This window comes from Lygodium microphyllum, chromosome 22 (assembly GCF_053477565.2).
Source record: "Lygodium microphyllum isolate KBCC chromosome 22, Lygodium_microphyllum_v1.1.10, whole genome shotgun sequence".
Taxonomy (NCBI): Eukaryota; Viridiplantae; Streptophyta; class Polypodiopsida; order Schizaeales; family Lygodiaceae; genus Lygodium; species Lygodium microphyllum.
The window spans coordinates 29,446,594-29,460,382 of record NC_141156.1 but is presented as its reverse complement, the minus strand read 5'-3'; positions in this window follow the sequence as shown (position 1 = coordinate 29,460,382).

The following is a 13,789-nucleotide window of genomic DNA, read 5'->3' as shown; positions in this document are numbered from 1 at the left end:
GAGCCATATTAATCACTAATATTAATGTGTATAGAATAGTCCAAAAATATTAGATTCTTAGGAAAAAAATTATATTTTAGATATTTTCCTAAAAAAATAGAACTAAAAGTCATTTAAAAGAAAAGACAAGTTATGTTTTAGTTAGTTTTGGAGATTTTATAAAAAGAGAAATAAAGAAAAGTGAATGGCAAAATCTCGCGCGCCGCGATCGCAGTCTACATGTAGTAGACAACACTTCGAACAGAGAAAAGAAGAAGGAATTAACTAAGATCTTTCTAAGCAAGTGTCTTGGAGTTTTACCCCCCTTTTGGAGCCAATGCAACCATCAGATTTATGATTTGAGCATTAGATCACTAAGTCTTCTAAGAGCCCCTCCACTCTTGTTCTCAGACTTATCCCCTCCTCTCTAATTCATTATAAATATGAGGCATGGGGAGGCACAAGAGAGCATAAGGAGACCCCGAAAGGTTGCAAGAGAGAGGGAGAGAGAGAGTATACCCCTCCGAGAGATTGTGAGAGAGAGAGAGAGAGAAGAGTTACCCCGAGAGGTTGCACAATTTCTTTCTATCTCGATCCTCGATTTAACCATCTTCTCTTTTGCTCTCCCATCTCAAATCTATTCCACCTTCTTCATCTCTTGAGTCTACTTGCGGACGATGGCCTCCAAACAAAGAATTCGCGTGCGCACAAAATCCTACAACCAGCAACAGAGCTTCAAGCGAAGGCATCACTATCAATCCAATTGCGGTAGCGGTCGTAAGTAATGTATTTTCAAATTGATAGATGCTTGTTTTAATGCTCACAAGAGATACATTAGGCTCTGTACCTTATGGTGCTAGAATAGGTAATTGAAAAGGATAAATCACATCTCAAATATTGAAAGATGAAGTTTGTGAAGTGCTTGTATCAAAGAGAGTTAAATTGCACCTAGTTGCTATGTGATGAATCCATGCATAGCATAAGCAACATATGGGACACTAAAGTATTGAGCATCGATGAGTCTTTGATTAATCTTTACAGAGGATAATATTGTTTAAAGTTCTCAAATACATATACACGGTACATACATGGGAGAGATTATGTAAACTTTACATCGATGACATGCGACTTCTTGCCTTAGGAGAAAGGAAGAAGAAAACAAGAAAAAATGTTGCATAGTAGAAAAATGCTAAAAGATAATTGTCACTTAGAGAAGAGGCATACATGCTCTTGCTAGATTGATTAATTTGCATTGGAATGATAGGACTTACGTCATGTATAGTATTGGAACCTTTAGCATATGCCTTAGGCTAAAGGAGGGAATATTAAGTAAATTCTACTCTGTGGCCCTAAGGGGGAGAGTGAATATGCGATGGGCGTCTATTATTGTATTGTTTGGGAAAAATACAATTAGTTTTATTGGTTGATTGAACAACACCCTAAATGTTTTTCTTTCAATCAAGGGATTGTTGCATTGTGATTTGGATAAATATTTCAAGGCCTGTGTTGATGGCAAATGAGTGGCAGGGTTCTATAATGACAAGTTGCCATGGAAATAAAGGAATGTTTTTCTAGAAGATGATATTAGGGTTGATTGCTTTGATTGTGCTTGAATTTTAATTGGATTAATTAAGGAAGGATATTTTGCACGCGTGGATCATCTCCAAGATCACATCACGGATTATCCCTAGAGGGCACTGTTCTATTCACACGCCGATGTTCGAGTGGTGAAAAGGCCAACCATGAAAATGGCATCTCACTCCTAGACCACCTGTGGGTGAGGTGGAGCTCTAGACACCCCTTGCCTGTCCAGAATGGAGTTGGAGATCACCGTGAGCCCAACGTTTGGGACGTTGGAAGATCCTATTCTAGATAAAGGATGGAAATTTCGATGCCATGAGATTTGGATCGGGTACTTCTATTGGACAGAAGGGATACATAATTCTCATGTATGGGCAGGAGATAAAGATTAACTTAAAGATAAGTTAAGGAACTTTTTTGATAAAAGGACTGCTTGTTTTGTTTTTGTGTATGTATTGTAAATTACGTGAACGAACTCTGTGCCCTAAAAGGCTTAATTAATGAAGCTGATTTTAAATGTCACACATAAATGTGGTAGGACCTAATTAGACAACTAAAGCTATCAAGGGAAGCGGGTGGATGGAATCCCTCAACGGGTCCGTTCTACGGCTGGGTAGTCCCAGAGAACTAGGAGGCTTCTCACAAGGATTTACCGTCGGATGACTTTAGGTATTGTTAAGTTAGAACCCGATTCATGCCGTTTTAGGGAACCGGAATGGGACTATGCCCTACGGGCAGAGAGGTTGAGTAGTGCATCCCTCTCGTTTCCCATTCTCTATGAACCAAGTGCAGCATAAATCTGCTTCGACTCTATTGTTCCTACTCAATGTGGGTCATCTGGAGCTCGACGCTAGCTACTTCCTAGAGACTTGGCTGATAGGAAAGAAACCCTAACTTCAAGTCGGTTCTAAGTGGAAACGGTTCTAAGTAGGAAAGAAACCCTAACTTTAAGTCGATTTTAAGTGGGAGTAGCCAGATACTTCCACTTCGGGGCAGACTCGGGAAGACCTAGATCGCAAACCCTATGACATTCCTTGCAAGTGCCAGGTGGTGCTTTCTAGACTCCGCTCCCGATGGGCTACTAAGACGTGTCCCACAAGTGGTCAAGCGGACACGTTACATCTATACTCGTGAATTTTTGTAATAAGGCATAAGTCACCTTGTATAAAGCATAAGTCACCTTAGTCTCCAGAGTAGGCTAGGGTTAAGTATAAAAGGTGGATATGTAACATCTGAGGGATCTTTTTACCATTTTTAAGCAACACATGCTTTGAGGTTCCTTCCTCCCACCAATTAAGAGGGTGCATGCTCTTAGCCACCAAGATATGGGGTGCATACCATGTCCCACCTTGACATGAGGTGAGCATTCATCTATGATTCTTAGCCTTCCATGGCAATATTATTTCATGCCTAGCTATTGGCTATGGCCTCCTTGCAAACATGGTGTATTTCTTGTATTTTCTTGCAAGTATGGTTTATTTCAAGAATTTGCAGTTATTTGGTTTGCAGTGAGAATTAGCTATATTACATTAGTATTAGAGTAGGGACTTTGATCCATGGAAAGAGTCATTTTCATGGAGAATTTAGTCATAGGGATAGGTAGCAGGTAAGTGGAGTACCAATATTTGGTCACAGGGTTTGGTACAGTTCAAACCGTGAGTAGTTAGAGTTCTCTACAACAAGTTGGGATTAATTTTGGTGGTTTCTTGAAGGAGATCTTGAGGAAGATGGTGGTTTCTTGAAGGAGATCTTGAGGAAGATGGTGGTTCTTGACTGAAATAGCAGGTCATGGTCCAATGGAGCCCATTTTGAAGGTTATTGACCCTAATTAGAGTCTAAATCGGGATTACAGGAGTTAAACCTTGATTACTTTTTGGGACCAGCTTCTCTCTCTTTTTTCTCTCAAGCTTTCCTCAAGCTTTCATGGTGGAACTTGGCTTCTCCTTTCTCTCAGGCCCATCAACGGCTCAAATGACCTACAAGACAGGATTCTTTAGTGTATAAGCTCTCAGTAGAGTAGCTTAGTGCTTGGCTTATAGCACTCTCATTTTCTAGACTGAGGAGGTGATCTTGTAGCATGTTCTTTTCCTGTAGCACGTTCTCCTCCATTTTGCACTTTTCTTTAGTCATGATTTGAACCTTATTGTTCAAATCAAGGATCTCGCACTTGCATTTTAAAGGGCCTTTTTGAATTCACATTTATTTTCAGTTATTGTGGATTCAGGACAGCAAAGTTCTTGCTCCAAATGAGCAACAACGGCATTCCTTAATGCCAGCTCCTCTTGGATTTGTCTTAGTTGGTTCTCTAGAGCACAAATTTTTGAATCTTTCTCTTCACGTATGATCAACAGAAGTTTCTCACATTCCTTCTCTCTGCTTGCAACTTCTTGTTTCAAAGAGCTTAACTCTTTCAGGACCTCCTCATACTTTGAACAGAACTCCAACTGTTGGCATATTTTGCTAAAGTTATCTCCTTGAGATTTTAGCAAGTGTTGCCTTTCTGATGTAGGCTGTTAAAATGCATAAGAAGGGGATTCATGTCTTCATCCGAGGGTGCCGGGGCCATCTCCTATCTATCGCAAGGTTTAGAATGTGCATTGCAATCCTCTCAAGAGAGGCAATCATATCACAGAGCTTCTAGGATGCCATTGTTCAAACATTCACTGTTAGGTGATGCTTGCAAGGCCATAGAGAGTCAGCATTTACAAAGTCCTTTCTAAACACACTTACCCCTCCTCCACAAAAAAATTCAAACAAGTTGCTATTAGTTATGGCTAATCCAAGCTTTCACAAAGGCTACTCAAGCTCCAGCAAGTATTCAGTTCCATTTCCCACTCTCTTGATCATTCTTGACCTCCCAAACCCTGGCTATGGCAAATTTATGACAGTAGTGAGTTTTCTTTGAAATTTCTTGAAAATATCAAAGCGATTTTACTCTACCAAGCTTCCTGGAGCTTCTTCAACACTCATTGGACCAACATTGAAGATTTCTTGTAAGATTGGAGCATTTTCTTCTCTTGAATTGAGTCAAAATAGGGCAGCCACTTGACTATTCAAAATTTTTTATTCAAAATTTTTGAACTTTGAAGGATGGAATCATGGGGCTTTTGGATCTTGATGCCTCCTAAGGCTTCTATGCACTGGATTTTGTCAAGAGTTGATAGTCTTGCTTCAACATTGCAAGAATAGGGCTTGTTCTTGGCATTGCAATAGTATGGACAGCTTATGTGCCCAATGAAAGAGTTCTCTATCAAGGATTGAAGTATTCCACCCTTTTGGATGCTCATCATTGATTCCCTTTCAACATTTTTGCCACATTTGGAGCTACAAGCATCACTTCTATCAAGCTTATGGATATTGAAGCTTTCTTGAAGGAGAAATTGGAGTTTATGGGCTACATATTCATCATGGGATTTGCAATTTGAGGATATTTTTGGCTACATCAAGCAGGAGATCAAGAATTTCAAGTCTCAAATGGTTATTGGAGCTTCCATAATCATCTACTTCAACAATGAAATATGTATTTTCAAAATTTGCTCTTAATCCCTTTAATATCCAATTACTTAAGCAATCCAATTGTTGAAAAGGGAGAATTAAGAGTAATCCCATTTTAGAATTCCCAATTGAATGTATATAGACCTAGTGAATGATGTTATGCTGAATTCTCTTCATCCTGCTCAATAAAAATCAGTGGGTGAATTGTTGCTAATCTCTTCCATTTGTTGGAAACTCTATGCCTAATCCTAACCTTGGTTGCTTGATGTGATTGATTGTAATTTGACTGAAAGTAAAATCAAGTGATAAGTGGAATAAAATTGTAAAGTAGTGAGTCATTGTTGTAGGTATTCCTTACCTATACCCATTTCATTTTTAGCCCTATTCCATTCCAATTCTTACATATCATGAAATTGCAAAATGTTGATTTAGCCATGCATATCATGTTTTGATTGGAATACTAGTTCAATCATGAATATTTTGATCGAGGAAAAAGGTCGAAGCTAGACGAGATAGAAACACAATAGTGAGGTGACCCTCCCATGCTATTTATGACTCCGTAGGGGTGCACAACCTATCCCGGTAGGAACTTTGCACACCTTTCGAAGTTTCAGATCCCATTTAGGTGCCCGTCCTGCTATTTTATCCCTCACCACAGGTGTGGTGGACCACGGAAGACCACTTGGGAAATAGTGGATGAAGACTTGAAGACTTATGGTACCAAACAAGGCAAAACATGACATTTTGTGACATCTTTGAACAGATATACAAGTCTTTCCAATATGTACCAATCAGTTGCAAGTGCTTCCTAGATACCTACAGGTGCCCTACATCCCATCATAGGTCTATTAGTTTTTTTTGGGATCTACAAGTACTAGAAGACCCATTTCAGGGTGAAACAGGGCTTTTACAGGGTGTTTACAGGGTGTAGGAATTCACAGGATAGGTTCACAGTTTCTATTACATAAAATTTTATCATGATCTGATTTGGGAGCTTGATAGCTTGATTTGAAGAGGGGATATCAAACTTCTATTTGAATCAAAATTTTCAGTAATCGGACTCTGGGAGAAAAATTTATAGCAATTTTTCTGATAGGGGGTCCAATGGGATTGCACCTAGACAGGATGACAAGGGTGCACTGCTTGAGTTCATTTCATCCATTTACCCTATTGCAAGCTGAGATCTTAATAAATCTAGAGTATCCTTAGTATATAAGCTCTCTTTGGATCAAGAAACCATTGGGATTGGTGCAATACTGAGAAAGATATTGACAATTTTCTTCCCTACATTCATATTTGATAGCACATCCATAATGGCCAAAAACAAAAGGAAAGATTAATGGAGACCATTCAAATAGACATAAAAGAGTATGTCAACGATCAAAACAATAATAATGAAGCCCTCAATTATGAGCAACAAGATGATGGTGTAAGTTTTGGTAATGCTCATAGTGCACCGTGGGTAATGATGGAAATCACTTGTCTCACGAACCTTTTGAAGACTCTATGCTTTCAAGAGAGATGTGTATGCTGAACACGGGGATGCATGATACTTTTAGAAACTATCCAAATCCTTGGGAAAGATTGAGAACACATCCGACCAAGTGAATGAAGGACTTCAACAGCTGGTATAGTTTATGAAGAGTGGATTTGAAGATGTAGTAGCAACTATCAAGGACTTGAAGACTCAAACCATATCTTTTACACCTTAGCCCAGCCCTTCAATATGAAAGGAAAGGGGATTGATCAGCCTATAATGTCAACCTTTGAGAAGGAGAGCCATCAACATTGAGGAGTGTTCATTATCAGCCACCAATGTCATCAAAGCATCATGCCCATCCTAAATTCAATTCAAGACGTGAGGCTACTTATGAAGAAGAGGACCTAAGAGAAGAAGAGAATGAAGAGTTTCATGGATGTAATCCCTTCTACAAATCTTTTCACTCTCAATCTACCATCAAGCAAAAAGAATCAGACTTTCATGCTAAGAGTGGAAGATTTGATGAACGAAGGTCATTACATGATATCACCAACAAAGATAAGTCATTTCATGGTCAGTCCACCAATGGACAGCATCATTCTTTTGGATTGGGACAACCAAATCATGGCGGTAATAATTCTAGACCAAACTCTTTTGGAAGAGATTCAATGAATAGAGATTCTTGGAGACAATCATCTTTTGGGCAACACTCCAACAATTTCAAGTCAACCTATAATGAAAGGGGGTACAAAGAAAAGATTACCATTTTCAACTTGAAAGGGGATAATGCATCTCCAATAGAGTGGGAAGAATGGGTAAACAAATTAGAGATGTACTTCACACTTTTCTCTTGCCATGATGAAGCCAAGATCTATTTTGCAACACTCAATCTTAAAGGCTATACACATATATGGTGGAGATATATGCAAAGAGTTAGTCAGAATTTTGCTTCTTGGGAGGATTTTAAGAAGGCAATGTTGGAGGTGTTTGTCTCCCCAATGGAGAAAGAAAGATTGCAAAGAAGATGGTATGGTCTTGACATGTCGTTTGTGATTACTCTAATGTGTTCCTTAATCTTTCTATGTACATTGAAGGAATTGATGATTTGGCCAAGTTAAACAAACACATCTTTGGTCTAGATTCAGCCCTCTCTTCGGAAGTAGGTGCAATGCAACCCAAGACAATTCATAAAGCCATTTTATATGCTGAAAGGTATCAGTAGAAATATAGAAGAGACTCAATGGGGGTTCAACCAAAAAGTGCAGGGTATTCATTACCTAATCAACCTTCAAGGGTTTTTTAGTCACAGCAAAGGGAAATTTATAGGCAAGAAGGCAAGGGAACTAGTACCTACATCAATAATTACAGCAAGTTGGCTATATATCCAATGGTCTATGGATTAAAACCAGGTGGAGGAAATGCTTATAAGCCAATGGCTAAAGCAAAACATAGCTTTGTAAAGGCTAAAAATTCTCAAAAGGGATCTCAAAACAACACTTATAACAAGGTCCTTTCAAATGATCAAATAAGATACATGAGGGCCAAAGGGTTATGTTTCAAGTGTAGAGAAAAGTGGACACAAGAGCATATGCTGAAATGCAAATGCAAAAATAGCAAGCTTAACTTTGTCATCATCAATGAGCTGGATGAAGATGAAAGTGAAGAGGGGAATGCATTTCATGTGGAAGCAAACCCTACGGTGGAAGAAATGCATGATGAGGATGAAGTAAATAATGATGAATTTTATGATATTGTGGACAACTTTCCTCTTGATCTGCACGGTTTTTTATGTGCAATTTTTCATGATGCATGGACCAATTGTAAGGGAGAAATCACCCTTAGACTTGAGGGGTGGATCAATGAAAGAATGGTTCACCTTTTTATTGATATAGGCATCACCCATAGCTTCATTAATACCAAATCTTTGTATGGGGTGAGATTACTTCCTCAACAAATGCAAGTGCCGTTGAAAATCCAAGTGGCTAATGGAGCTTATCAATCAAGTAATGAAGTATGCCTACAGACTCCTATCACTTTATCTCCTTCATGTACTTTGGAAGTGGACTTGATCACCTTAGAAATGGGACCCATAGATATTGTCATTGGCTGCGATTGTTTGAAAACCATTGGAAAATTTACTTTGGACTTGGAAAACATGTTGATGGGGTTCAAATAGAATGGATAGCATATAATATTGAAGGGCATTAGTCAAAAGTAAATGGAACTCATCTCTATGAAGAAGATGCGTAAAGGAATCAACGCATGGTCATGCATATTCACTCTTTTGCTTGCAAAAGTGGATGAAGAGCAACCACCAAATCAACCATCATCTTCTTCAAAGCAAAAGGATCCAAGAATGGAATATCTATTGGAGGAATACAAAGATTTATTTCAGCAACCATCATCTTTGCCTCCAAAGAGAGAGGTAGATCACCCTATTGACTTGCTGCCCAACATAAAACCCATCAAAAAACCTCCGTATCGCTTGTTAAAGTTTGAAAGGAAAGGGGTAGAGAGACAGGTTAAAGAGTTGCTGCAAAAGTATTGCAATAGGTTGCACCATCATGATGATCGGGTTTGCTCTAGGGGTTTGTATCCGTGGGGTTACACTCCCACTTGAAGTAGATTGACTTTTTAAAGAAAGGGGAATGCTAGAGCTTCCTCCTCTCCTTAACAGACTAGCTAGGATATTAATTGGGTCAAGAAGACCTCTCTTTCTCAAGAATATCAAACTGCTACACTTAGGAGAATACCTCCTAATATTCTCAACTTGGCATCTAGCCCTTTTAACTCTTTCTTATAGTTGAATCTCAGCTTAACGGTGTCTATTAGGAAATAACGGATCTATTTTAATGCTCTTTGGCATATACTGAATTGTTGGTCCCTAATTAACCAAGATTTGAAAATCACCACTTATTAGTGGCTCCAAGAAAATGCACCACCTATCGGGACCTAAAACAAGCCTGATATTGGCTTTAGGGCTCTTGTCGAGAGCCGCCTATACTTACTAAGCCACCCTCACGGCCTCGTGGCCAAGAGCGTCTGGAGGCTATACAGTACTATAAATAAATTACACATTTGTATCGATTTTCAATCCAATGATTTCGCCTCCTCCAACAGAGAGAGTACCCAAACATACAGGTGATTAACACGTGGATTCACATACACAAAGAGCTCTCCTCCCACCAAAGTGTTGTGGCTCCTATTGCTCTCCTAGACCCTGAAGATTGGCCCCAAGATGCATTGTCTCCAACATGAAACACAAGTGTAACATAGTCCTCTCATAATATAAATGTAACAATCTAGAAGACTGTATATATTCCTAACTTAATCAATTTTCCAAGTAATCGCACTACCCTATAGCAAAGGGGATCTTACACTCTCAACGTTAGTCATCACCTAGACATACAATTACAATGCATCCATGAATTTATCTTCTAATACCATATTCGATTTACATATGTAAAGTGTATGGCACTCTATGCTCAAACAACTTAACTAGAAACTAGCCAACATGAAGTACACAAAAAATCTTTTCATGATTTATTTCTACTAATGTCGTGCTGCATTGCTAAGAAATAGCACCATGCTAACCCGTGCTACTGAACCCATTAAAACTTATAGAAACCATGGCTTATATGCTAAGATATGCAAAGAAATTAGAAACTTAATCACATATCTTTCCATTTCAGTCCCACACTCCCTACCATTTATGTTTTGTTTACTTGCACAAATATAGGGAGATTTCATGATAATTTTTCATAGGAACAAGCCCTAAAAACACACTTTAACATATAAATAAAGGTAAACTGAGGCAAATCCTCATGCTTTATCTTTATTATACAATCACAAACATTCTCTTAATTTTTGTAAATTTTAATGCATAAAATATTTTTTTTGATTTTTCTCTTTCATTTGACTATTTTTCATTAAAATTTTCTTTTTTTTCAACATATTTTTAAAATTTTTTAATTTAAACCACTTATGTGGAGTGTGATCCATCAATATACTCATTTTCATATCATGTGAATATCATTTGATCTCCAAAATCCAAGAACAACACCATTTTTCATTAAATCTCGTGTTTTTAATTTTATACTTTTATTACTTTTAATATGTATAAATAAAAATGAATGAATTTTTAAAATAACATACATCAACAAACATATTTCAACCATTTACAATCATCTTTCCATCATATGCATGAGAAATTCATCAAAAATAAATGAATAAGAGTTTCTTACTCTAAAATATGCATACGCACATCTCGAATTTCGAAAAAGTGGAGCCACTGACGCCATTTTTAAGCTATGCTGACACTTCTCAATCACCCAATTTACGTACCATTACACTTTTGAACCATCATCTATCCTCAATACATCGAACCAACTCTCCCTCTCTCATACATAGCCATATGAACAAGGAACAAAGAGGAGAGAGAAACATGAGAGAGAAAGTCTAAATTGAATCTTTTCATTTGCTAAATCATTTCTTGCATAGTCTAAAGTGTTGAAGGTGAAGAATTGAGAGACCTCAAGCCCTAAAGGAGGAAGAAGATGGCAATAGTCATCAAAAATGATTTTTTGATGAAGAGGAAGGGGAGTTGAAAAAAACACACCCTCACTCCCCACTACCCCAATCCATGTGAAATTTGAGCTTTTGTGGCTCTTAATCATAGTTAGCCGCTAATCTTCAACTTATCTAGTTCAAATTTTGCAAGTTCACACTTGATCGGAAGTGGTTTTGACCTGGACGAAGAGGCAAACAGCCTCAAAATCGCAATCCAATTGGATGGATGACTTTCTAGCATCAAAATCTATCACCTTAGCCTCTATCACATGCTTTTTAACTTTCGGATCCAGTAACTACTTCATAACGCCAAACCTTGTGATCATTAAATTGGGGGTCAAACGAACTTCGATTGATGAATGGGCACTTGCTTTGGGTTTTTGGCATCAAAATGCTTTTAGAAAAACTTTAGCACCTTATAAGATCCATTACTATTTCATTTTTTTACCGAAAATGCCTATTTTATAGCTCTCGAGTGACTTTTGCTCTTAAAGTCGGCTTTAAAATCAACTCTCTCACCAATCAGTCAAAGGTGCTACAATGGTGGCATAATGCTTAATGAAGCATCTATAAAATTAAGAGAGACCAAGGAAACCACATAATGAAGTAGTGGTGGATGGTTTGGCTAATCCTTGACACTTTGCACCTTCTTAGAGGTCAGCCTGTATGCCATTCTTGTTAACAATATGTTCCAAGTACTCCACTAATGTCTGCATGAAGCTACACTTACTTTCCTTAGCAAAGAGTCAATGCTCTCTCAAGATATCAAACACCCTTCTAACATGTGCCAAGTGCTCCTCTTGTGACTTGCTATAAATGAGAATGTCATCAAAGAAAATGAGCACAAACTTGAACAGGAAGGGGTGGAGTATTTTATTCATGAGGCTCTGAAATGTGACAGAGGCATTAGTTAACCCAAAAGGCATCATCAAAAAATGATAAAGCCCATGATCAATCCTAAAAGTTGTTTTGATCTCATCACCCTCCCTCATGCATATCTGATGGTAGCTAGAGCGCAGATCAATCTTAGTGAAAAACCATGCCTCTTTTAACTCATCCAACAATCCATCAATCTGTGGAATGAGGTACCAATTCTTCTAACTATGATTTTTTTCAAGTCCATATAGTTAATGCACATGCAGAAAGAGCCATCTTTCTTCTTAAGTACTAACCGGATGACGAAAGATGCATAAGAAGAAGAACTCGGTTCAATAAAACTCATCTCAAGTAAGTCCTTGACTTGCTTTTGCAACTTCTTCATGTTCGCACTTGGAGAGTCTATAAGGTGGCTTGTTCGTTGGCTTGGAATGGGGCTCTAAATCAAGTGGATGGTCCACTTGTCTCTTAGGGGAAAGGTCTATAGGCATCTAAAATAAATCATTATACTCCTCAGGTAAGGCCTATAAGGTTGAATCCTTAGATATTATGGAGGGTTGATTTGAATTTTCCTAATTTAAGTGCAAGACAAAGATTTGTGAGCATTTCTTAAACTCCCTTTTGAGTTGTTTTGCTATAATTAGCCAAAAATCAGCATTATCATGAACTCTCTCTAAACAAATGAGTTGTCCATGCATCATAAAAGTATCATGTTTTCTTTCAATATGGAAGGAGGGGTAAGTGAGTATTTTGGGGCTACTAATAGACATGGGATTGTCTCTAAAAACACCCCCATATGGTACTGACCTCAATGAGGTGTGGGGTTGTCCATAAACTTGTTGAAAATTCTCATTTTTACAATAGTTTATTGCATATCTTTCAACCAATTCAATTGCATCAAATAGGATAGTAGACTTTTCAGCCATGACATTCTAGAGGATAGACTTGGTTCCAACCCATATGTACTTTTGAAAATTTGCATCATTACTAATGCTCTTCATATACATGGTCAAGTTCATAAACTAATTTGTGTACTCTCGTACAGTGACATTGTGTTGGTCAAGAGTGTACCATCATCTTGCCAACCACTCTTTTTCCATGGGGGATACAAATACTTAAAGCAAATGAATTTCAAAGTATTTGCAATCAATAAACTAATGATTCTCTTGATTGATATAGTGCCACCATGTGTGGGCAATCTCTTCCAAGTGGAGATATGTACATATAATTTCTTTATCATCCATGTGCGGGTAGATATTGAAATAGGACTCTAATTTAGAAGTTTCCAAATTCGATGGGGATGGGCACTACCCATTGTACTTAGTGAAAAGGGTATTTTCATGTAGGTCATTGAGGCCTTATTGCCCATGTAAGCCTTGTTGTCCATACATACCATATTGTCCATACACACCATGTTGTGCATTTATTCCATACTGCCCCCCCATTATAGCCATGATGCCCATTATTGCCATGATGCCTATTAGTGCCATGCTGGCCATTTATACCATACCGTCCATGGGCTAATCTATATAAGTTCCATAGGGGCTCCTAAGAAGAGTGGGGAAGCTTCTACCAATGGTAGACTAGGGTCTCACTAGAGGATTGTCTGCATGGATGATGGGGGAGCTCAAGAGAGGCTCATCATTAGCATGAGAGGCCTCATTGACTTCATAGGTGGAAAGGTGGAATACCCTTAGATTCAAGAATGCCCTGTGGAGCATGTAGTGGCTCCAACAATGGAGGCCATCGAGACTCACACTAACTTCATAGGTGGAAAGGGGGAATACCCCTAGATCCAAGAATGCCATG